Source organism: Netta rufina, assembly GCF_964035555.1.
Source record: "Netta rufina genome assembly, chromosome: 2".
Classification (NCBI taxonomy): Eukaryota; Metazoa; Chordata; class Aves; order Anseriformes; family Anatidae; genus Netta; species Netta rufina.
In genome coordinates, this window is record NC_140124.1 from 29,068,902 (window position 1) to 29,092,860 (window position 23,959).

General features: G+C 35.8%; 1 protein-coding gene across 1 annotated transcript in view; it reads right to left on the reverse strand.

Annotated features, from left to right (window-relative positions):
• Positions 1–21,117, reverse strand: part of THSD7A (thrombospondin type 1 domain containing 7A) — a 286,290-nt gene extending 265,173 nt beyond the window's left edge. Inside the window, exon 1 of the mRNA XM_084281506.1 lies at positions 21,078–21,117. The gene's annotated coding sequence lies outside the window, so the exon portion shown is untranslated. The remainder of the gene's footprint in view (positions 1–21,077) is intronic.
• Between the last annotated feature and the right edge of the window lie 2,842 nt (positions 21,118–23,959).

Below are 23,959 nucleotides of genomic sequence, written 5' to 3' on the forward strand. Positions count from 1 at the left end.
TTTAACAGTAACAAATATAGAAAAATAAAATTTAGTCTCACTCTGTGATAAATGTAAATTAGGACCAGGAGCTGGGTAAGCATTCGATCAACCATTCTCTTAGACTATAAATTAGCAAGATCCTTTCATTACTATCATTGCTCTAATATGGATTTTAATCTTATTTTTGCTTGGGCAATTGGTCAGCTAACTGTCTAGCTATTTGCACAATGAAATGCACATTTTTCGAAAACAATTAGGTTTAGACGGTAAAACAAGAGAAATGCTATGTATTAGATTATATCTAACAAGGTCTAAGAGCACTTCGCTTCAATTGGACATGCCTGGTTTGTTGCTTCTATGTTGAAAAAAAACCACTCCACTGCTACAGCATAGATTGTAGTGGATTTTAATAAACTCCAGTGAGTTACACCCAACAGCAGTCTCGCTGTTATCCATTAGTCATCTGAAACAAGAATATAACCAAAAACAGTACTTATCATTAGATAGCATATACATATTGATAAGTGTATGCCTATACTACGTTTAAGGCACTGAAGAAGCCCCAAGACTTTCTCTGATTAAAAACAGTTCAGGAAAGCTTTTGTGTAATCTGATATTTTTCCTTCACTTACATACTATGAAAACAAAAAATTGGGTGGGGTAGGTTTGGGGGAAGGGAGGTAGAGGATGGTAGAGCAAGTATTAAAGTTTACACACGATATTACTAATACTTATGAATTCAATGCTGCTAGCACCTCACTCAACAATTGCCCAATTTTAATCAGTAAGATTAACAAAATATTACTTATGGTGCTGAAACATGCTATTATTTCAACTGACATGCATACATACTCTTTAAAATAAAAATAAAACCCAGCAATTTAGAAAAAAAAAAAAAAAAAAATCAGTCTCTTCCCTCCTGTAGGCAGCTGCCTTCTAATGACAACTTTTGTTCCAGATCTTCAAAGTCAAGCAGGAGTTTTTCTGGGACAGCATGCCCTAATTAAATTCATTTGCTGTGGCCCATTTTTAAAGATTCAAATTAAACATTTTTGGTAGTCGAATGACAGTTTCTAAACTTATTTATTATGCAAAAAATGATTCTCCATAGACAGCAAATGGAATTTCAGCAAAAACACAATTCAGCAGTGTTTGTCAGTGTATTGACAAACACTAAAATGTAATTTATGCTTCCCAATTTCAGCTATATACCAAAATTGTGTTGCTCTTGAAGAAGAGTAGGAAAAAAAAATACGTAAAAGGAGGACTTTTAAGACAAAATTTTTCCTTAAAACATATACCAATCTGAATTCCAGTCACACTCATTCAGGAGTGAGCATATCCTAGTAAATAAAATATCATATAATATAATAATTATATAATATAATAATAAAATAAATAATATCATATAATAATACCATATCATAGTAAACAAAACACTAAGTTTTAGAATATCATAATCTGGAAAAAATTTAGAACATATTTTTTTCTGTTTTGTGACCTGTAGGGAAAACATAGTATGGTTTACTGGCTGACAGTGATAGAGGAGGATTCAGAAGTCTTGGAAAGTCCTTGAACTCTTTGGAAGCCTTGGAAAGAATTCAGCTTCTGTTCAGTACTTCACCAAACTCTCAGTACTGGTACATATCTTTTATTTTGTCTCATCAGATTTCTTTTATTTACAATATTTCTTACTTCTTTACCACTCATCACCATTCATTACTTTGGCATGAACAAACTAATCAACATTTGTAACTCTGTTCATTCCCACAACTCTGTCAGGGAATGAAGCAGCCAATTGTCAATTTTTACTATGGTAAATATTCTGGCTTTATGAAATATAAATTGTCCTCTATTTGTGTTGTGCAAAGTGTTGGCTATTAATGATTGTTAGCAAAGGTTATCCAGCAGTTTTCTGTCAATCCAGAGATATAAACATTATCCCCATGGTGACACCAACAAACCCTTGCCAGCTTATTGTTTCCTGGGTGCACCTGGAGCTGCACTCACCATCAGGTGAATGCTCTCCATATGAGAACTAGCATCTTAACCCTGGGACATGAATGCCCATGTGAACAAGGTTCAAAGTGATCCTGGCACTCTAGGTTAATGAGGAGCTGAAGAAATTAGGTTAGATAGTTAAGGCTGTCCAGATGCGACTAGCTCCTTTATTAACAGAGGTGCATTGGCAGAGTACAATTTACAACACAGAAGTGATGAAAGCATGCCAACACCTGAAGAAGGACAAATGACTGTCATTCAGAAGGAAACAATATCACCTGAGAAGTGTGGAGACAAAAGCAATTACCCATAGGACTTAATTGACAAGCAAGCAAATGGTATAAACTAATATGACTACCTCCTATTTGCTTTATTTACAGCAATAACTGTCTTCATCACCCCTTTTAACCCATGGTTAATGATATTTTCCTTCCAAATGATGCAATGACTAAATATTTAAATACTTAGTAACTTTTTACATTCATGTTTTGAAAGATGTTGCTATTACTTGCCTTAAAGGAGAAGTTTACTTAATAAAATTTACTCTTGATAAGATATAAGTTTTTTCACTGAGTGATTGGACTTATTTTATAACTGGTTTTTTTTGTTTGTTTGTTTTTGTTTTACTATTATTTGACCCAGAAAGAAAACACTAAAATATGTTTTCTGTAAGATTACACTGGGCTTGCACTACTTGCATTGATGTTCAGTTATAGTATCCAATTTCCATTTTCCTGGTTAAAAAAAAAAATATATACTGCCATCCTATCTGAGAGAGAAGAACACAAAATAATCTTAAATAGTCCCAACAATCCTCAATTTTGTCAATAATATAATGATAATGTCCAAAAATTTTGAACAGAGCACACACAAATCACCCCTTTTATTCACCTCCACTAAGATGAGCTAATCTATTTTCTAAATGAAAATAGAAACATTTGTATTGCTGTAACATTTCTCAGTAATGAAAATCACTTCTCTGATCATGCTGATTTAAGGGTTGCGAGCTGTCTGCTTTAATCAACTCAGAATGAATTTGTAGAGCAGATTCTGCAATAATTCACTGTTATGCTGCTTCAATATTCCAGTTTCTACCAGCACTCGATTTATTAAAAGTTAGATTCAAGAAAAAGATAAATTAAATCATAGATGAATTTACACTTAATAATGCAAATTAAATACAATTTTTAGGGTCACGCTTTATTAGACAAAATAAACAGTAATTGTTAAGGCTATGGTTGAAACTATCCTGGCTAGTTTGGTCATGAAAGCACTTTTCAGAAACTCATATGCTACTATGATACTCTTGTAAGTGTATTGAAAGGAACATCTAAGTTATCAAGCAATTAATTCAGAGTTAAAAACTTGGTGTCCTTTGATGTTGTTTTCGAGACAGAAGACAGAAATGTTCAAAAGCTATTTCTCTTGTATTTTAAGGAATTAGAATGGCATACTAGTGTTTTGCTGTGACAATGACATTCTATTTATTCAAAATAAAAAATAGGTTATTAAATAACAATTATTTGAAGTAATATTTTAGGCCTTCAGATCCAGAAAACATATAGTGCTCTTCATAAAGACATATAAAGACCAGATTCCAGAACTGAGAACTTGAACTTGGATTCTAGGAGGAGACTAAGGGCTGTCTGGCTGTTGGCAGCAGTTAGCATATATTTTGAAAGCACAAAGAGGACAAACAGAGAGCTCATACAAATAAATTATCTCGTACCAAATCTAGTCAAAGTCATTAGATGCCATGGAGATGGATACAGGTAAACAGTACTTATTTTTTTTTTTTTTTTTTTCAATTATTGATTCCTACATTTGCATAACCACCACCAAATATTAAGATTGATCATATCACTAAAGATAACTTTAAGGGCTCAGCAAGGTCTGTATCTTTATCAGGGTCAGTGAAATCATTCTCATATATTAAACCCATTGGGTTAATATATGGTGGCTCTCAAAATGCTAAGAGTTTATTTGCTCCTTGCTTCCCATTGAAAGACAATATTTTATACGACATCGAAACCACTTACTATAGGGGCAAGAGAGTCAGAGGCCTGAGATCTTAGGATTCAGAGCATTGACCACAGCAGCCTAATTCATAAAAGATCCTGTGTTCATAATAGTACACACTGTGTACAGAATAATTGAGAGAAATGCTAACAGATTTATTTTTGAGATAAACTGTTTTCAAAACATTTTAGTTTCACTTGCTCTTTTCTTAGCAACACAGCATGACTGTGTGCAACTAATGCTCTGTGACAGATTTTGCCTGTTGCAAATTACTCCCAGGAAGAGGGACTTCATGGCATGCTTATCCTTATGGCAATTTTAAAGCAAATTATATTGATTTTATCCTGAAAAACCACCCCCAGCACAGCACTGCTGACAGGACCCTCAGAGGGACATGGTCCATGCCAGCAGACTGAGATGCAAGGCGCAGTGCTGAGGGCTGAGACAAGAGGCCAGGAGGGAGATGACTCCCCACGCACCAAGGCCTGGGGTATGAAGGCTGCCAATTAAATGGAAGCAAAATCCCACCTCAGGTAGCTGCAGGAGCAAAAAACAATGCTAGAATCAAAAGGTATAATGAAGAACAACCAAGAAAGTGAAGTGTTTTTCACAGCAGAGGTGTTGGATCATAAGGCTGAAGAAGGAACAGCAAGTCAACACCAGCTTCTGCAAGATGCCAAGAACGGGCTGACTTGGCAAACTTTCCACAGAGTACTTAACTGGAAGTCAGATGACCATATGAGATGATAAAACGCCTGAAGAGGATTGAAGTTTAGCATTTCTTACCCTGTTTTGTATTCAAGCCAGAGGGAAACCTGTAGCAAGAACAGCCTACTGATGGAAAATAGCTCAGGTCTCCCCTAGAGTTTAATAAATGCTCAGCATTTTCTGTACAACTTCTGGTCAGCTGAAAGCAGAGGCAGGATGTTAATCTCATTCACAAAGGGCCACACGGGATCTTTAAGGATATGCCACATTATATCTCCAAGCAACGTGTTCATTTTTACAAGTCTAAACTAAACCAGAGTACAGAGGAATTAAAACCCATTTCAGTGGAGTTAGTATACAACACAGGAAAACCACCATCTCACAGAAAACTGTCCAACCATTAAATAAACTGTTCTTTTATTCTTTTTTTAATCTTGGGAATTAAAATGTCAGAACCTCCCTTCTCCTACAGCCACAGTTCAATGTGATTTAATACTAAATCATTAATCATAGTTTTATTTTCAAGTTCTCTATCACATGAGAAACAATAAAAGGCTCCTTCATTTCTCCACCTTAATTATTTTAATTATTTCTAATGTTACTAAGTAAAAAGCATTTGCACACAAACAGGATTCCAGGACTAAAAGAAAAACAAAAGCTCACATGAACTTTTCTCCTTTTCCCAGTAGTTGTGCATTTAGACATGGAGCTATGGAGAAAACAGCATCCACAAGGAGGACAGTGCAACATTTCTGGCTCAGTCTTAGCTCCTTCTGAGGCCAACAGAAGAAATGCCACCAGCCTCATCCCCTCAGGCTTTTGACTCTCACATTTCCTATAAAAGAAGTGTTTAATCCTGTGCAGCACTGACAGAAGACAATTAGCAGACAAAAAAACAAGATGCCCAAGTCCTTATTGCTGGTAGGCAACATTAAATCAAGCAAAGATTATATGAATGCGTATTCTTACTGTTTGTAAAAATCTTCAGACTGTCTTGCCATCATTGTTTGTATTGGAACTCATTAGGAAAAAAAGCACTTACATCCAGTAAACGGGACTATTTCAGGAAACATGCAAACATTTAGTTCTTCTCCTAACAAGAAGCAACATTTCTCAGTATGAAAACAAAACACAATTACTTAAATGAGCCCAACCAATGCTTTCCAGTTTATTCTTTTTAAAATCAAAGGCAGATGTACTCTAGTTCGAATTTAATTATAATCAGTATTACACAGGAGGCCACAGTAAATAAATACTGGGTATTAACCAAGCATATCTTTAAAAAAAAAAAAAAAAAGTTTACAATAAATAATAACAATTAAAAAAATAAAAAATAAAGCACCTGAAACCTTCTCATCTGCAACAGCTTCCTGCTGGAAGCACTGCGGTGCAGGCTTGAGCAATGCTGGCTCAATCTCACGTGCCCTTCTTCAGCACTGACTGCACTATTAAACTGACTTCCAGATTTCAAACACATTTTAAAAACTCTTCTAGCTTACTTAAATAGAGACCATTGTTATCCTTTTATTTTTTTTTTATTCTGTTTATGCAACCTCTCAGCTGAAAAAAAAAAAAAAAAAAAAAATTGCTTCAGTCCTTCCTGGTTTGTTTCCAAAGTCCAGTATTTCTTAATTCTGTTGTTCAGACACAGCTAAATCCTTTCCTGAAGTGTACTTAGCACACAGAGGCTCTTTGTTGCACTTTACCACTAAACAAAAAAAAAAAAAAAAAACAGGAATGTCCTTACCCATCACGGGCTAAGGACAGTATTTTCATAATGCTTCTGAATTCATGGTTTGGAAGGACACAACCATCAATGGTGGTACCACCATGGGAAACACTGCTACAATCCTCTGAATACTTGAATGCACAAGAAATAGCAGCATTACTATTGCATACAAGCAATAAATCAGATCTCTCAAGAGTACATACTCTTGAGAGAGTATGTGCCTGCTAGACAAAATGTTTGAATCACAGCACTTGAATGCAGACAATTTTTACCTGGGTCTAATGTTCACCCTCACTGAAAGCACTCTGTTGCCAGTGAGTCTCTCCTGCTTTGCTACATGAAAACACGACATGAATGACAGAAAGTTCCCTCTGCCCCCAGCTAAGGGTTTGCAAAGGACACACTCAGATTCCTGTGGATCATGCCAACACTCTCACTGAACCACTGGCTTATGAACAAAAAGCTCTACTGGCACTGTTTGCATCTGTGATGAATACACACATACAGGTGCTGCTTCTCAACCTGCAATTCTCATATCGCAGAAAGCTGTTTCAAGAAAAAGAATACATTTAATATTTTTTTGAATAAATCTCAAAATACAATGGCAAGTGCAGAAGGAGCAACCAGAGCCAGGGCAAAAGACAAAGGTATGAATTTTACTCAGCTATGCAGACTGTATTTCTATTGCATGTTTCTTTTTAGAACTTTAGTCACAGCTACTTTTTCCAAAAACTTACAGAATTATTCCTTATTCATAAGGAATGATTGTCCCATCCTGCTGAAGCAAAATTTATGCATTTAATTGAAAATAGTGTGGTATTTGGGCTACGTTGCTCATCGACAAATGGCATGCTGGAAAAAAATAAAATAAAATAAAAAGGTGGGTGGGGAGGATGTAAAAGCAGAAAGTCAGAAAAATGCAACAGTAAGAGTGTCTCCCTGCAGTTGTCACTCCCCATAATCAGATTGGATAAAAGTGGAGCACCTGTTAAAAACACAGCAAATAGGAGAAACAACACTTCATTCAGGGCTCAGTACTGCATGGGATTTTATTCAAACTCACTGTTACTGAAGGGCCATTCTGTAATAATATTGTAATTCAAAATAATCACAAAAGATGAACAAATCCACCACAGTTGAGAACTAGAATAATACCTACATCACCTTAGTAAGACTGACCTATACCACCTTTAACAACTTTAAATAGGAGACCTATATACAAAGTCTAAAAAACTTTATAGTCAGTTTAAAAGACAACAGTGGTGTATCTAAAGACAATTAGTCACAGCCATACAGCACTGGTGTATCATCTATCAAAAAGTTTAACAGAACCAAAAAAAAAAGTCAGTGTTACAAGGAAAGCAAAAGGACATCCCAATCTTGGCAAGCGCAAAAACCTGTCAAATGCAAAAATAATCAGCAAGTTTAAACTACAGGAAGAGTGGCCAAAACAACTTTGGACAACATTTTAAAACAGAGACTAATAATAAGCATAATAAACAATTTCCCCCTAACCAATCAAGGAAAAAAAAAAAAAAAAAAAAAAAAGTACTAAAGTAAAATAAAGCTATAGGAAAAAAATGAAAAAAAATTAAATGAGTCCCCTGTAATGGCAAACAGCTCAGAGATTTAATTCTAGAGATGGGTTGTTTGTTTTCCCCTTTTTCTTTGTACAATGAGCTTGAGAAACTTTACAAACTGAAGAGTCAGAAAAAAAAAAAAAAAAAATGGTTCTAGAACAAGTTAAGAAAATGGATAGCAACAAATCATTAGGACCAGAATGCATTAATCCAAGAGCTCTGAAGGACCAAATATGAAAATATTTATTTCTGAAATGAGAAATATCACTGGAATGGAAGACAGAAGACAGTAAATGTGATGACAATTTAAAAAAAGATCCCAAAGAGAACACAGGGAACATGCTCTTAAGTCTGCCTTCCAAAATTGGCAAATTGGTTGAAAATATAATCAAGAATGGCATTATTCTACATATGAATATAGACATTATACTGAAGAAGCATCAGTATGAATTCTGTAGAGAAAAATCAAAATAAGCATTTACTAGCATTCTTTAAAGAACTTGAGAACTGGTAATGCTGTTAACACAGTGATATTGAATTTCCAGAAACCTTTCTGACTATTCCTCGTAAAAGTCTCTTAAATAAATTATTTTGTTGGATTATTTTAGGTGTGCTTATTCATAATTGATACATGGGTATTAATATCTGATTAAGAGACAGGAAAAAAAAAGGCTAAGGAGAAGAAAAAAAAAGATCATTTTCACAATGATGCAAGGTTATTGGCATTGTACCAGAAGAATCTATAGCATTCAATGAAAACTTTCTGGAAGACGGATGAAGCAATAATGATAGTAATTTAGAATGCTCAATGTTGCAGAAGGATCTCAAGAAAACAATTATGGATGGTTGTAGTAGTAGTAAAGCATAAGTCATTAAACATCATGCTCAAGCAAAAATCTAGACTTTGAAAATACCAAACTGCTGACTACTGGAAATCAATAGTAACCTCTAAGCAAAACATCGCTATGTGCTACCTCTGTTTCTTATAATCTTTCCTAAGAATCAATTATTTATCAATGTTGAAAATTTTCTGAGAACTATCATCTAATTAAATAGAAATTCTCATGTAATTTCATTTCTATTCCCCATCAATAATAATTGGAAAAATATTTTGTTTTTACATTTTAATAACTTTAGTATATTCTGTATTTTTAATTTTAATGTAAAAATAAGAAAACTTAGCAATGGTCAGTATTAAATATCTAACATATTAAAAACTCCTTTACACCAACAACATTTTCATTTCATTAAGTTTTCAGGGTACTGAGAGCTAAGGAATCTTATTTGCAATTTATCAAGAACTGCAGAAAAACATGTATCCAGTAACTGATTTAGAGGTTACTAACATAGTTTTTGAACTAATAAAGGAAAATAAAATAGTCCCACTTTTCTGGCAGCTGCCATATTATTTTTTATACTATAAGAAAAAAATAGAAAATATACACTAAAAAACTCCTGAAGTCTTCAATATTAATTCCTGCAGAAGCATTTGCTAATGTTGCTATCCAACATGACAACCAAGCTCCTTACTTTAAAGTATGTGATGAACTTTTCTATCTTCTAAATGACCTTCAGGAGAAAAGTTTTCTAACTGCAATGAAGCCATCAAAGAACTTCTCCTGAATTATATGATATGTAGTATTTATCAGGACTTGGTCACACTGCACATTTTTGGATAAACCAAACTGCAGTCTAACTCCTTCCATGTATTTACATCCTTCAGTGTCCAAGTCCAAACTTAAATATGGAAGTGTATAAGCTGATACACATAGTTAGAAGAACAAATGACAGCATGCAACTAGAAGAATGTGTTTTACATATTGAAGACTGGCAATTTATTCACTCACTGTAGACTTGCCATAAATTATTTTCTACTGGAGAACCATTCTTCTTCAGAAATTACATTACATAGGTAACAAATGACTATTAGCTTAAAAACAGTCTTTTAAATAATTTCATAACGGACATTAGCTTAAAAACAGTCTTTTAAATAATTTCGTAACAGACATATTTCTGAATTATTAATTTCTTTTGGAAGCCTATTAAGATATAAAGTTCTACGTCAAGACTAGTTAAATAAATGTTTTAGCTGTGACCTTAAGCCGAATTTGTTCCAAACAGCTGATAAAGTCTGAAAGCAGAAATTCAATTTTTTCTTTGTACTGTAACCCAGAGCATGGGAAGGAATTTTCTACTCATTATCATACTTTCCATTTATATCTCTGAGAGAAAATGTCTCCTTTGTTCATGAGAAACAAGCAAAAAAGATGACAAAAGTTAATTTCTAAAGGCATCACAAAGCAATTTTATCCAAAGACATTCTTCCTATACTAGTTGCACTGAACAGCAATTGGCTGCCAGGCTTAAGATGTGGTTCAGAGTATAAAATGACATTACATTAGGCAACTGCTTATAGGACTAACTTCAAGATTATACATAGCAAAGTTTAGATTAAAAAAAAAAAAAAAAAAAAAAAAAAGTTAAGCAACAAAAGGATTCTAATTACTTCATCCGAATAACTTGAATTTACTTTTACATCATTACAATAAGTGTTGTTAGTCTCCATTGTCTGCACTTTTTATTTAGCAAGAAGTAGAAGAAATAGTAATAGAAAATGGCCTTTGTTTCATCAGGAGCACTTCTATGACAAGTTGTGCCTTCAGCATACACTCATTCCAATGGGAGCCACTGCATTCAAGGCCAGGATGAATGTGGCTCTAGGCAGCCTGCTCTAGTGGTTGGCAACCCTGTCCAGAGCAGGGGGGTTGAAACTAGATGATCTTTAAGGTCCTTTTCAACCCAGGCCATTCTATGATTCTATGATTCATATGGGAGGCATTTAATTCCAGTTTCCCATAATTAATCCTTCTCTTCTTCATAAATTCATAATGTAAAGTTATTTGTAGCAGAACTATGTATAATATTTGCTCTTTTTGCCAAATAAGGTTGCTTCTAATGATTTTGCAAGTTGACCAAGCGTCTGGGTCACCAAAATTGCTACTTGCATGTCAAAGAACTATGAAGTTCTCTTCAAGTCATGACCAGCTTCTTTCCTAAATCAGAACACACACAAAAAAAGTGATAACCCCAAGTGTTCCTAAAAACTCTAGTGGGGCAGGGGAACCTGCATCACAAAACCAGTAAACTTTTCTTAGACAAACAAAGCTATGTTTGTTGTAGACCAAAAATCACAGATCATTGGAAGAGGTTCACCTAGAAAGTAGTGCAATTTAATGGATTAGAAATGGTCTGAAGAGTACATAAAAGTCATTCAAGAAGACACACACCAATGAAAGTCTTTCCACTGTCTTTGGTGTCAGTGGATCAGATCATGCCAACAGTTTCTGTACTCTGGATGCTTTCTATGCTTATTTTTTTCATTTATGTGAACCTTGTACATGCTAACAGAAAACTTGTTAAGTCTGACAAGGTCAATGTGTAAAATATCAAATTACAACAAAATACTAGTGTCAGTGCCAAAAATCTCAAGTATCACTCATCTTCAACCATTACAGATTCTGCTGTATGGCAAAGACTGCGGATATGCCATCCTATTACGCAGCAAGTTTAGGAAAACAAAAGCTTACTAGAGTATCATGAAAGGCCTGGAAAAGGTCAGACAGAGAGAAAAAAAAAAAAAAAAAAAAAAAAAGCTTTATAACAAAGTATTTTTGATATAATAACCTATTGTTTTAAAAAGCAAGACAGTGTTTTACTTCAAAAACACTACATTCCATTACTAAAAAGCAACAAAACCTACAAGAAAACTAATTTTTAGACATACATGATCTTTTTAGAGACCTACCTAGTTGCAATTTGAGCAACCCATGCTCTTACACGAGCATAAAAAATAATTTTATACAGTGAACACGATTAATTAAAAAATAAAATGCATATTTAATACACGGACTTTTGAGTGGGAATAAACCAGTGACCAAACAACATTTCTACACACAGAAAAAAAGTTTAAAGAGCTTGATTTTTGTCAGCCCAATTTCTGAAGTCCCAGTTCAAAAATGTAGGTCAAGTTTCATACTGATTCCAAAGTTTCTCAAAGTCAGCTTGCAGTGAAAGCCTGACCCATTTTGAACAGAACCATCAAAAATTAAAAGAAAATATATGAAAAATCAGGTAGCTGCATCACTTTTGATAATACCTTTTCTCATTAAAGGGCTCACATATGAAGTACATTTTCATAGGAATTCCATACTCTGAAGGAGAGGTTGCTGTGATAAACCCATATGCATCTCAAGGCTGATTAGGCATCTCAAGATAGATTAGATCAAGATAGATTTCTGTGTCTTATTAATAATTAATTTTTATTAATAATTCCCACAGTGAGCAAGTGCTAATATCAAGGTTGAGCACAATGGAAAATTACTACTTTTTCTGACCTTTATGCACTGTCCATAAATAAAAAAACACCAAAACCCAGAAAATATAATCTTCCTTGCACCTAAGTAATCTAAAACTGTCTTCTTTTTCCCATTTTTGCTTGGATTTCACTTCCACTCCAGAAATATAACTGCTATACAGCTTCATTCTTTCAGAAAAGTTAAAGGATGACTCCTCTAAATCAGTTCTATCGTCTTCCTTTTTAAGCATTTGAAACAGAATAATGGGAAACATTAGATATGGTTTTGGACAAATTTCTTCTAATCAGTAAAACTGACCTAAATACTATCTCAGAGGATATTTAATTGGAAAATAATCTTTTGCAAATTTCATCCAAAATGTTTGAGCAAGAAGATTTCTACACTAAAAGTCATATTTTCTGAGGCATTTTCAAGAATAGGTTAATTCTATTAAACAATTTTATTATGAAAAACAGTTGTCAGATATTTTTTCTCCCTCATCCTTCCTTAAATCAAAAGTAACTGTATTGAATTTGCTGCTTTTAGTACAGCAAAAGAAATCATTAGTCCTCTCTCTTTAAAAATTCCTGCTAATACATTTCAAAGCGTTATTTCAGGTACAAACAAGATTACAGTTTCTTAATACACACACTGCAGTTTTACTTTGAGGATAATTCACGAGAAATTCAGGAAAAGTCCTCTAATAAGAACAGCTGCTCTGGTAAATGGACTTCCCTAGCCTGAGAATTTCTAGCTATAACCTTTGCACTTTACTATCACAGAATACAAACTAATACTGTACCTGGGATATAACTCTTTATTAATAGCTAAATATCTTTTAGTAGAGCAGCTCTTAAGATCATTTTTAATATCAACAGGTTGCATTTTCATATTAAGCTATCATTTTCAAGGACAAGACCTCAGGTCTCTCAAATTGATGGGATAATATCCAAAACTTCCCTTTGCAGTCAGATATATCATTAAGATATATATATGTATATAAGTATATACATATATATATATATAATCTTATATATATATCTTATATATTAGTATATACACACATATAAGATATATATGTATATATATATTATATATACACATTTTTATATATATACATATAGATATATAAACACATTTATAAATATAAATGTATAACTTATCAAGATAACTATGATTTTGAGACATACATATAAGGCTAGATGATAGATCAAATCATCTGCCATCAATGGAATTATATCAATTACTTGTGGAGAACATTATCTGAAGCTCTCTGAAGTTGTACCAGAAGATGACTTTTGTGCAGAAGATAAATAGTACAGCCTTCATTTATCTTAACATGTTCTGAAAATCTGAGGTGAAAATAAAATTTCTTCTGCAATGGAATCTTTGAAAAAAAAAAAAAAAGAAAAGAAAAAAAAAAGCTTTTTGAACTATTTTACTTTATACAGAATATACATTTCAATAAAGTCAAATATTCAGAAAGAATTACTTTGGTTGAAAACTCTTACTGAAGACCTTTAAAATTTCCAGCCTATTAATTTTAGATATGGTACCCAGGCCAGAGAATTTATATCAGGAAGAAAAAAAAAACATCTGATTAAAAAAAATAAAAAAGTTTTTCTATTCAAACATTTATTTTGCAAACAGCACTAGTTCACCTTCAGTGAAATTGATTATGCTTACCATGCAATATTTGAAGGGTACATTGTATTGTAATTTACCTCTTTCACTTCTCTAAGCATGCACTTCTCAAACTGTGCAGATTCAATTTGACCAGAACATCTAAGAAAGACAGCCAAGACAGAAAAAAAATTACCATTTACAAAAAATTATCTCTATACAAAGATAGACTAACCTTTTCCTCAACACCACCAGCTCATGAACTCAAACAGGGAGAACAACATTCCTCCTCTGCTGAAGCAAAAGGGAACTTTAATACTGACTACAAGGAGGTTGGATATCAACCCCTAAACTAAGAAAAGATGTAAGAAGTTTAACTGATTACTTATTTAGGTAACTAATCTTTTAACAGGTTGTCCACTTATTTTTAGATACTACAACTAATTTAAAGTTTCTTTTTCCATAATTTTTCTATATGCCTTCCACAACCTAATATATGCATATCTTCTGTATTGCATCCTACTTCCAAGTGTAACGACCCTCAAAATCCAAGATTGATTTTGGCTTTACCCTGATCAATACTAATCTCCAAGATATATTAGACTTTACATTGACCTAAACCAAGAAGTCATTACATGTATATTAGTCAGTCTCCAAAACATTTATTAAATTAATTTCAGAGACCACAAAAGGTGTATTGTTACCACCATTTCTATCTGGGATTTCCATCCATCATCTTTAAGAAGATTTACATGCAACCAATAATTCACATAATCACAGTCACTATAGTGGATTTGTCAAAATGTCTTGACCCATATGCTATTATTCTGAGATTAATCTTTTTGTATTTAATTGGAGGAACAACACCAAGTTACACAGCTATTGGACTATTAGAATCCAATCTTACACACATTAAAGTCAATGGGAGAATACATCTCCTCTGTTCAGTAACAGCATTGAGCTCAAAGAGTGGCAGGAGATTATAACACTGTAATTAGACTTTCAGTCCCACTGAAAGCAAAGGGAGAGAAACTTTTTCAATAAAAAGACTTCAACCAGCACATTTTTAAACAAAGAATCACAGCACCCAGAAGTGTATTTATATAAATCTAATTTTTGAAAACTAGATATTTCTGACAACCTTTTTTTATGATACTGGCTAATCTCAAGATAGGAATATAAGACCTATATACACATAAATGTTAACATAATGACAAAATTGTTACTGACCTATTCTGGGTAATCTCCTGATCACTTTCATTCTGTTTCAATGAAACAAAACCAAGACTTCCACGTAATAAAAACACAAAGGGGAGAGAGAAGAGAGGGAGAGAGAGAGAAATACAAGCTACATTTCATAGATTTTACAAGTAAAACTAGTGATTTCATTTAAGTCATTCTTCCTTATTTTGATTTTTTTCTTTACACAAAATGTAAATTTTCCTCCTTATTATAGATTTCAGTAGAATCATTTGCATTTCAGATAGATAATACAATTTACACTTTGCATAGTAAAAACCTCATATTGTAAATTATTTGAGGCAATAACCATGTGTTTATTCTCTCCCCCAGGCACTTTAACCTAAATTAAATAAATAATTCTACAACCTTGCTGAAATGTTATTAGGCAAAACTAATATTAAACATTCCATGAAATTTCTATTCAGAAGTCTTAATATAATAAAAAACAATATAATGCCATTTATTTTTAAATACAGACACTTAAAATACTAATACACACTATATACTTAGAAGTTTGACACATCAGAAGTATTAGCTTAAAAACTTAAGTTTAAACTTTTGATTATTCCAGCTTTGGGGATACAGATATCAAAAGACATCAGAGTAGTCAGAAAAAAAGTTATTTGTAAACGCAAAGGAAGAGAAGCTGCTTATGATCTGAATCATAAAGGTTGGAAAAGACCTCCAAGGTCATCTGGTCCAACCACCACCTTACTGTCAATGTCACCCACTAAACCATATCCCTAAGCACCAAATCCAACTTTTCCCTGAACACCCCTATGGATGGTGACTCCATCACTTCCCTTGGCAACCCGTTCATAATAGACAACAATAAAAAATGGATCCATCCTGGGCTGCATCAAAAGTAGGTCAAGCAGGCCAGCAGGTCAAGAGAAGTGACTCTCCCCTTCTGCTCTGCTCTCGTGAGACCCTACCTGGATCACTGTGTTCAGCTCTGGGTCCCCAGCATAAGAAAGACGTGGGCCTGTTGGAGCGAGGCCAGAGGGCCACAAGGGTGATCAGAGGGCTGGGGTACCTCATCTATGAAGACAGCATGAGAGAGTCGGAGTTGTTCAGGAGACAAGGCAGCTTCAGGGAGACCTTACAGTGGCCTTAACCACTTAACTTAGGCCCACCTTAACGTGGGCCTACAGGAAAGACAGGGAGGGACTCTCCCGGGAATCGTAGTGCAACAGTAGACAGGCTGTAATGGTTTTATACTACAAGGAAGAAATTCTTCACTCAGAGGGTGCTGAAGCAGTGGAAAAGGTTGCCCAGAGAAGCTGTGGATACCCCATCCCTGGACATGTTCAAGGCCAGGCTGGATGGGGCTCTGGGCAACCTGGTCTGGTGGAAGGTGTCCCTGCCCATGGCAGTGAGGGTAGAACCAGGTGATCTTTGAGGTCCCTTGAACCTGAGCCGTTCTATGATTCTATGTCTAATGAACAGTTGAAAGCCAAATGTTGACAGCTTGTGTTATAACCTGAAATGCAATCAGTTTTGCTGAAGATCCTAGCATGCCACAAAGAAAAAAACAAGACATTTTGTTATGCACATTAACACTCTTCTAAGCTTGTCTGGACTTTCCTTTTAAAATTCTCTATTGATATCAGTGTTCAGCTCCACAAACCACTGGGAACACTTTACTAACTGCTATTGATGAGAAGAATGTCTTAAAACATCTACACTATCTATTTTTTTAATGTTCATCTTACAAAAGGATTCTGATTGGAAAGAATTTTAAGTATTTTGCATTTTCAGGAGGAACTGATGAGAGCTCATCAGGTAACAAAGAGGGGGAGCCCATCTCAAGCACAGTATGAGGAGTGAGAAAGCAGGAGACATTCATCTCCCTCTTGACTTGAGGGCTGCTGGAGGAAAGGCAAAGGGAAAAAGAAGATAGAGACAGGCTGCACACAATATGGCTTTAGCCTATTCAGGCACAAACAAGCAGCTTAAATAAATGTAGAAGAGGAGAAATTACTTGAGGGGGTTAAATATTGGCAAGAGCCAAAAAAAAAGAAGAAAGGATTTCTGAAGCTGCATTTTAAACAGACTGAATGGGAACTGGATTGGCACATTACATGCCATGAAATTTAAAGCTTTGACAGAAGTTAAATGCAACAATTTCCCTGGGCCTATTCTGCTGCTGAACATATAATTCCCTCTGTAAAATAGAAAAACTTTATCTCAAAACTTCTGTAGTGCTTCTCTATCCCTCTCTGCTGCCACTGAGTGCTTCAGAATCCACTTGTTCTAACAGGAAAACATTTTGTAAATTTCTGTAGGAAACTTTATTCAGGGGCAGTACATATTCAGTTGTTCTTGTGCAACAATGTTTTTTATCACCAGGTTCTGCTCCCCATCTATCGATCCTCTCCCAAAACCACAGATTGTGTCTATAGCTTTCACCTCACTTGGAAGAAAAAAAAAAAAAAAGGAAAAAAAAAGCATCTCCTATATCTCTAGGGCAAGGAAAGCTCACTGTAGACCATCCTGTTAGCTCTTCTTGGCACCTAGTCCAATTTCACTTATTTCTTCTTGAGCATGTGTGATCACAACATTTTGCCTCATAGTAGGTTTTGTGAGATGACATTTGTATTTTATTAGATATTTCAAAACTCTCTCTTCAAAGGCATCATAAAACTGTATTTCCCATTACATCAGCAGCTCAGGTGATTATTCCTTTATTTCCAAACCACCCTCTAAATTTCCATTACAGAACAAAATTTACATACGTTATGAATATGTGTGCCAATTTATTACAACATCATTCCAAAGCCTCAGCTTCACCAATTTGAACATCAACATTTTAATAAAAAAAATGACTTTGCAAAGAGAGGTTTGGTTTTCTTCCAAAAATTTTAAGAAAGCTGCTACACATCCACAAACCACAAGTCAACCATGTGAATATTAAAATGGATTCTCATTTTGAATCCAAAATTTTGATGTAAAAATTTTACAACAGTAAGTTTCAATCTGTAACATGCCAATGACTTGCAAGTGGTCTACTATACATAGTTAAGAAAGCAAGGCCCACTGACAACAAGTTAAACATTAATATGGAAATCTCCATACTTCCACTGGAAAATTTTTAGTGGTCTGCAAATTGAAAAAAAGTTGAAAATCACCTCTGGTATTACTGGGGCATCCTCCTTGCCTGTAGTAGCCTGCGGACAGGGCACAGTTCTGACAGGCACTGTGTGGTTATGATAAGTAAAGCTGACAGCTTAGGGAAAATATTGAATATACTTATCTCATGCATAATTTTACTTCTGGAAGAAAGGGTAACTTTTACATCAGAACAATCCAGAATAGCATATCGAAAGCTGTGATGCTTGTGCATATTAGCATTCCAGACCATCTTTTTCTTCATCTCCTTCACCACAAATTTAACCTGTTTTCAAACTTTGACTTGTAAAAGCAAGCAGATGAGAGAAGAAAGGAAGCAAGATTTTTTTTTTCATGTTATTAAAGGAAAGAACCCCAAGATATCCCTAGTATCTTCTAGATACTGTTTTCTTAAGCAAGTGAAATACAGCTGGAGAAGGTAGACTATGCTATAGATGTTAAGATTAAAATTAAAATGCTTTCTCTTTCTGATTACATTCAGAGTACAACTTGAATAGCTTGATTAAGTGCAATAGAGCAGTGACTTGCACTTTTACAATCTAAAGTGGTAAGGGAGAGGTAAGCATCAAGGAATTTCACCCAATTGACATTGAGCAGTTACCGAAGGAACTACGAAGAGTGAAAAGCAAGGAATTTTCAATATTGATTTCTCCTTTTTCCACATTATTTTTTCAGTAGGATCCAAATAAAAACTTTGTTGCTCACATGGATTTAAAGGAGGAGTTAACTGATGCAATCATAGTTCCCTTCCCCCACTGCTATGGCCAGCTGTGACACATACAGTGTGTAAGGCTGCTGTAATATATGGTACACTGACATGATATATAGCCCATAGAATTACTATGTCAGAATATTATCACTCTGTCAGCTTTCCACTTCTCCCTCTTGTCATAAAACACACAATGTGGGAAGATAAATGTGGATCCAAGTGCCTAAACACAGCTGGGATTTCTGCTGTACGTATGTTGTGCGTTCTGGTAAAACACATTTCAAAACAGGAGGAATAAAGTGATAGTTTCTAAAGATGCCCTAAATACCTCAGTTTAAAAGGACAAGTAATCTACAATATTAATCCTCAATCCAAGCCAATGACAATGTATCCAAGCAAGGTCAAGTTCCATCTCATGAGAACAACTGCATTATACCTGTATAGCCATAAAATCAGTGAAACTTCTGAAAACTGCAGATAACAAAAACAAAAATTTTTCTACTGGTCTGCTGAATCTCAAGTCAGAACAGGTCTAACAAAAACAAGTAAACAAAAATCTTGATGAAAGAAGTCAGAAGCAATCATCTAATATCATAATACCAATGGCCTTAGCAAAATACGTCATTCCAAAAATCAGATCAATAATATGGCCAAAAGAGTAACAAATCTTGTATTTCAAAAATCCTCTGCTATTAAATTACAGCATGTCATTCTCAAGTAATTTTGATAACATTTGTCCCCCTGTCTTCTAAGTGCCCTTCAGGAGATCTGTCAGGGAAAAAATAAATAAATAAATAAATTTCAACAGGATCTTTGAGAAAAGACATGTAAAACTAGGAAATGACAAAATAGGTCGTCTGACCTATACAAAACTAGCAAATATTTTTAATGCCTTATTCTACCAATTAAGAGATGACCCGATCAGTTTTAAAAAGTGGACATTTTTTAATGAAGTGCAAAAGTCTAGTAAAATAAATTTCTCTGGTACAGTTACATCAAACTTAGTGCTGATTTATAAATTGCTATTTGTAGCTGTGGCAGAATTTTAACTCAGAATTACCTATCACAACCTCATAACGACATCAAATGGTGCCTACCACCCACAAAACTGCATCCATAACCCAGAACCCTTCTTGCAGTTTCCATTAATTCCACAGATTTGCATTTCACTTAAGCGGAGCTATTAAAAGAAAACACCATCAGCTGGAATCTAACTTTATGCCAACAGCATTAACTATGAAAGTGATTTTTTTTAACCCTACCTTTTTCTTTACTTTCCTTCTGGTTGTTTAAGAGTGCTCCAGAAGAAATCTCTGTGGGAGGGGGGACACATCTGTCCCCATCCCTGCTGCTCTCTTTCCACACGCCTGCTTGCTACACTTCTAGCCCACCGAGCCTGTTACAAAACACCCCCGGACCAAGCAAGTAGCAGCACTCAGCTCCTCCAGGCGCAGTGCCCTGGGCCCTATTTCTGCTGGCAACTACAGCCCTGTGACACGCACTGAGTAATCTGAAAAATAAGATTGCTGTCCCACGTCCTTCAGACAACAACTATTTGCTTGAACAAAGCAACTTGACAGTTTCACTCCTAAAAAGCAGGCTTGGTTGTGGAGAGCCTGGCAAACCCTCTCTTGCCAGTTTCCTTGTGCCGAGCGTATTCTTTGGTGTTTATAGAAGTGGCTCCACGTCACGTTGTTGTTTTTTTTACTTCGCCCTCCCGGAGAGCGCAACCGCGGCCGCCTTTAAGCTTAAATCGTCACTTCAAATTCCGCGGAACAGAAATCACGGGCCGCGACTCGCAGCAGCAGCAGCACCAGCAGCAGCACTCGGCTCTGATCCCATACGGAGCCAACTCCCGGCTCCTTCCCTTTCCGGCCCCCTGCCCCTGCACGGTGCAGGTGAGAGGCGGCTCCGCACCTCGCCGCTGCCCCCCATCCGCATCCCAATCCCCATGCCACCCCATCCCTGTTCTCATTCCCATCCCTGCCCGCACTCACCGCTCCGCTCCCGGGGCCGGGACAGGGCGGCGGGTGCCTCCCTCCCTTTCTCTCTCCCTCCCTCCCGGGGCGGAGCGGAGGCTCCGCGCCCCTCGGTGCCCCCCGCCGCCCCCGCCGCCTTCCGCGGGCATGGAGCCGCCCCCCCGCGGCATCACGCGGCCGTCCGCCCCTCCCCGGGAGCCGCCGGCTCCAGCCGCAATGCAGCGGCGGCCGGACCCGATCCTCCGCCCGGCTCGGCACGGCACGGCTCGGCACGGCACCTGCCCGCCGCCCCCTTGGCTGCCGGTGCCCCCCAGGCAGCGCCCCACGGGGTGCGAGAGGAGGGAGAGGGCCCGCAAAAAGAGGGGGGCAAAATCATCCTAAAGGAGTTTTGCCCGCTGTTTGGGCTCCCCTCACCTAGGGATGGGTCGAGATTAATTGCGCTGCTTGGCGAAGAAAATGAGGGGTACCGTTAATCAAGGAGGCTGTAAATCACCTGCGCTGGTAGATGGGATTCCGAGATTTGCCAGGGCAGACACTGGCAAAAGCACTCCCCAGGTCTGGTTTAAATCACTCCACTTCTGGAACTGTAAACAGCCCTTGACAGCACCTCGTGAGTTTTCTTCAAGAGAAGTGTTTCTTAGGAAGATTAATATTCACTTCATATTGCCAAAGAGTGTTTCCAACAGCTTTTATGTCTCCCTTTCTCAATAGTTAAACTACTGGGTTTTCCTTCCTGGATGTCAGAAACTTCAAACCTGCAGAAAGAAGACTTTTCACATGAATATCTTTCAGACGTGGATAAAAAACAAAGATAGGCAAACTCTACAAGTACCTAAATCATTATTTTAATGCCCTGCTTGAAATAAACACAACGCTCTTGAGTTAATAGCTGTGTCCTGCTGTCTCCAATAGTTATCCCTACCTCCAGCAACTACGGCACAATCAAAATTTTTTCCAAGCTTTATTTATTGTCATGCACTTTGAGAAAAGCACTGAATAAATGCCACTTTTATTCATTGCTTCTAAAAGAACATCGGGCTTTCAGTGGGATCTAAATATTCCAGGTGGGGAGAAGGCCTTTTTTCATTAGTCTGCCCTAAATTTGTTTCACAAAGCAAAAATGAGTTATGGCATGATCAACTTCAATCAATTGTGCATGGTATCACATTGATTGCTTCGTCAAATGCTTCTCTAAATATAAGCTTAGTACCAATATCCTTGACTGAGTAATTGTGAGCTTGATTGCATGTCTTGCAATAATGTGATCAATTTACAGTGGCATTCAGAACTTTGCAGAAACCTGAGCTATAAATTAAAAATAACAACTATCTCATAAAATGGACCACTATCCAAAACATGGAGTTTAAAATAATTATTTTAAAATTACTCAGATGTTAACCTCATAATACATAAGATGTTTAGCATGCTAACCAGTTTAATATTACTAAAGATTTCTTTTGGTGAAATTTTGGAAAATTGGTGTTATTTTTAATTTTATTAAAAGCTATGTACAAAATACCAAAAGATTTATTTAACTTATGCTCAGTATTTAGATTTACTGAGCACTGTCCACTGAGTCATCTTTATATGGCTTCAGCACCTGACAGAGAAACAGAGTTGTGCAAGTTGTGCAAATCTAAGGGAAAATTATGTTAAAATTATTTATTTTTTAAATCAACTAAACACTTCAAGTAAAAAATAATACTTCAAGAGGAAAACCAGGTCATTTTTACAGCAGTCAGAATAACTTCAGTTGGAGAAGACATCTAGAGATGTCAAGGCAGGGCAACTTCAAATTAGCAACTTCAACCAGGTTCCTCAGCACTTTATCTAAAGAAGTTTCAAAATTTTCCAGGAATGGAGATCCTAGCTTTTCTGGACAACCTGTTCAATTTGGACTATTGCTTATTATTTTTTATTTTTTTTAACTAGAATTCTAGAATTTCCCTTGCTGTTACTTTTATCTGTTCCTGCTTATCTTTTATCTGTGCACCTCAGAAGCAGAGGTTCAGTTTTGCTGTAAGCAATCACTAGACAATAGAAGGTGGCAAGTAGATCCTCCCCCTCAGCCTTCTTTTCCTCAGGCTAAGCAAAGCCAGACCTCTCAGAAATATCATGAACTGTTCATAAATTCACAACTCCATCCCATTCCTTTTAAATAAATCTCACTGAATTTAATATTATAAGGTAAAACTATAAATTGTGTCATTTTTTAACTTATTTTTTATTATTTTTTTGCCATCTCTCAGAGTACTAAAAATGGATATCTAGGATTGACTCATCCAGCTTCTGAAAGGGGTACTCACGATGAACCAGACACAAAACACAATGGTGCAAGTAAAGCTTCCTCCTAATTCGTCACTAAGAACAAAGATTAAGTCAGTCAGTTACATCTCATATTTTTAATTACACAGCATAATTTTAAGGGTATCAGCAGCATCTAAAAAAAATAGATTAACTTTTCCCAGGTGTTACATGTAAAAAAAAATATTCAGTATTGATTTTTTTATTTTTTTTCCTCACTAATGGTAATGATATTTGTCTGAGATGCAGTTTCTCGGACATATTTGAAAGTTAGTACACATTTTTATGTAGCCACAGTCTGTGTACAACAGGGATGTGGCTAATGCCAAGATCAGTCCTGAAGTGAAACTGTTGGGAATGGCAGATCACAGAGAGATCAGGAAAGTGGAGAACTGACAAAAATGTTGACCTAGGTTAAAACTGCTTTCCCTTTTGTTCACACAAGCTTTAGTTTGTCTGTCATCTCCACTTTTAAAAGATAGAAAACTACATTTTCTAGCCATTGTATTTATAAATAATCATGAACTCTTTGAATTGTTTACAAATATCCTCATTAATACCATTTGCATTCCAAATTATTCTCCTTAGTGTAAATT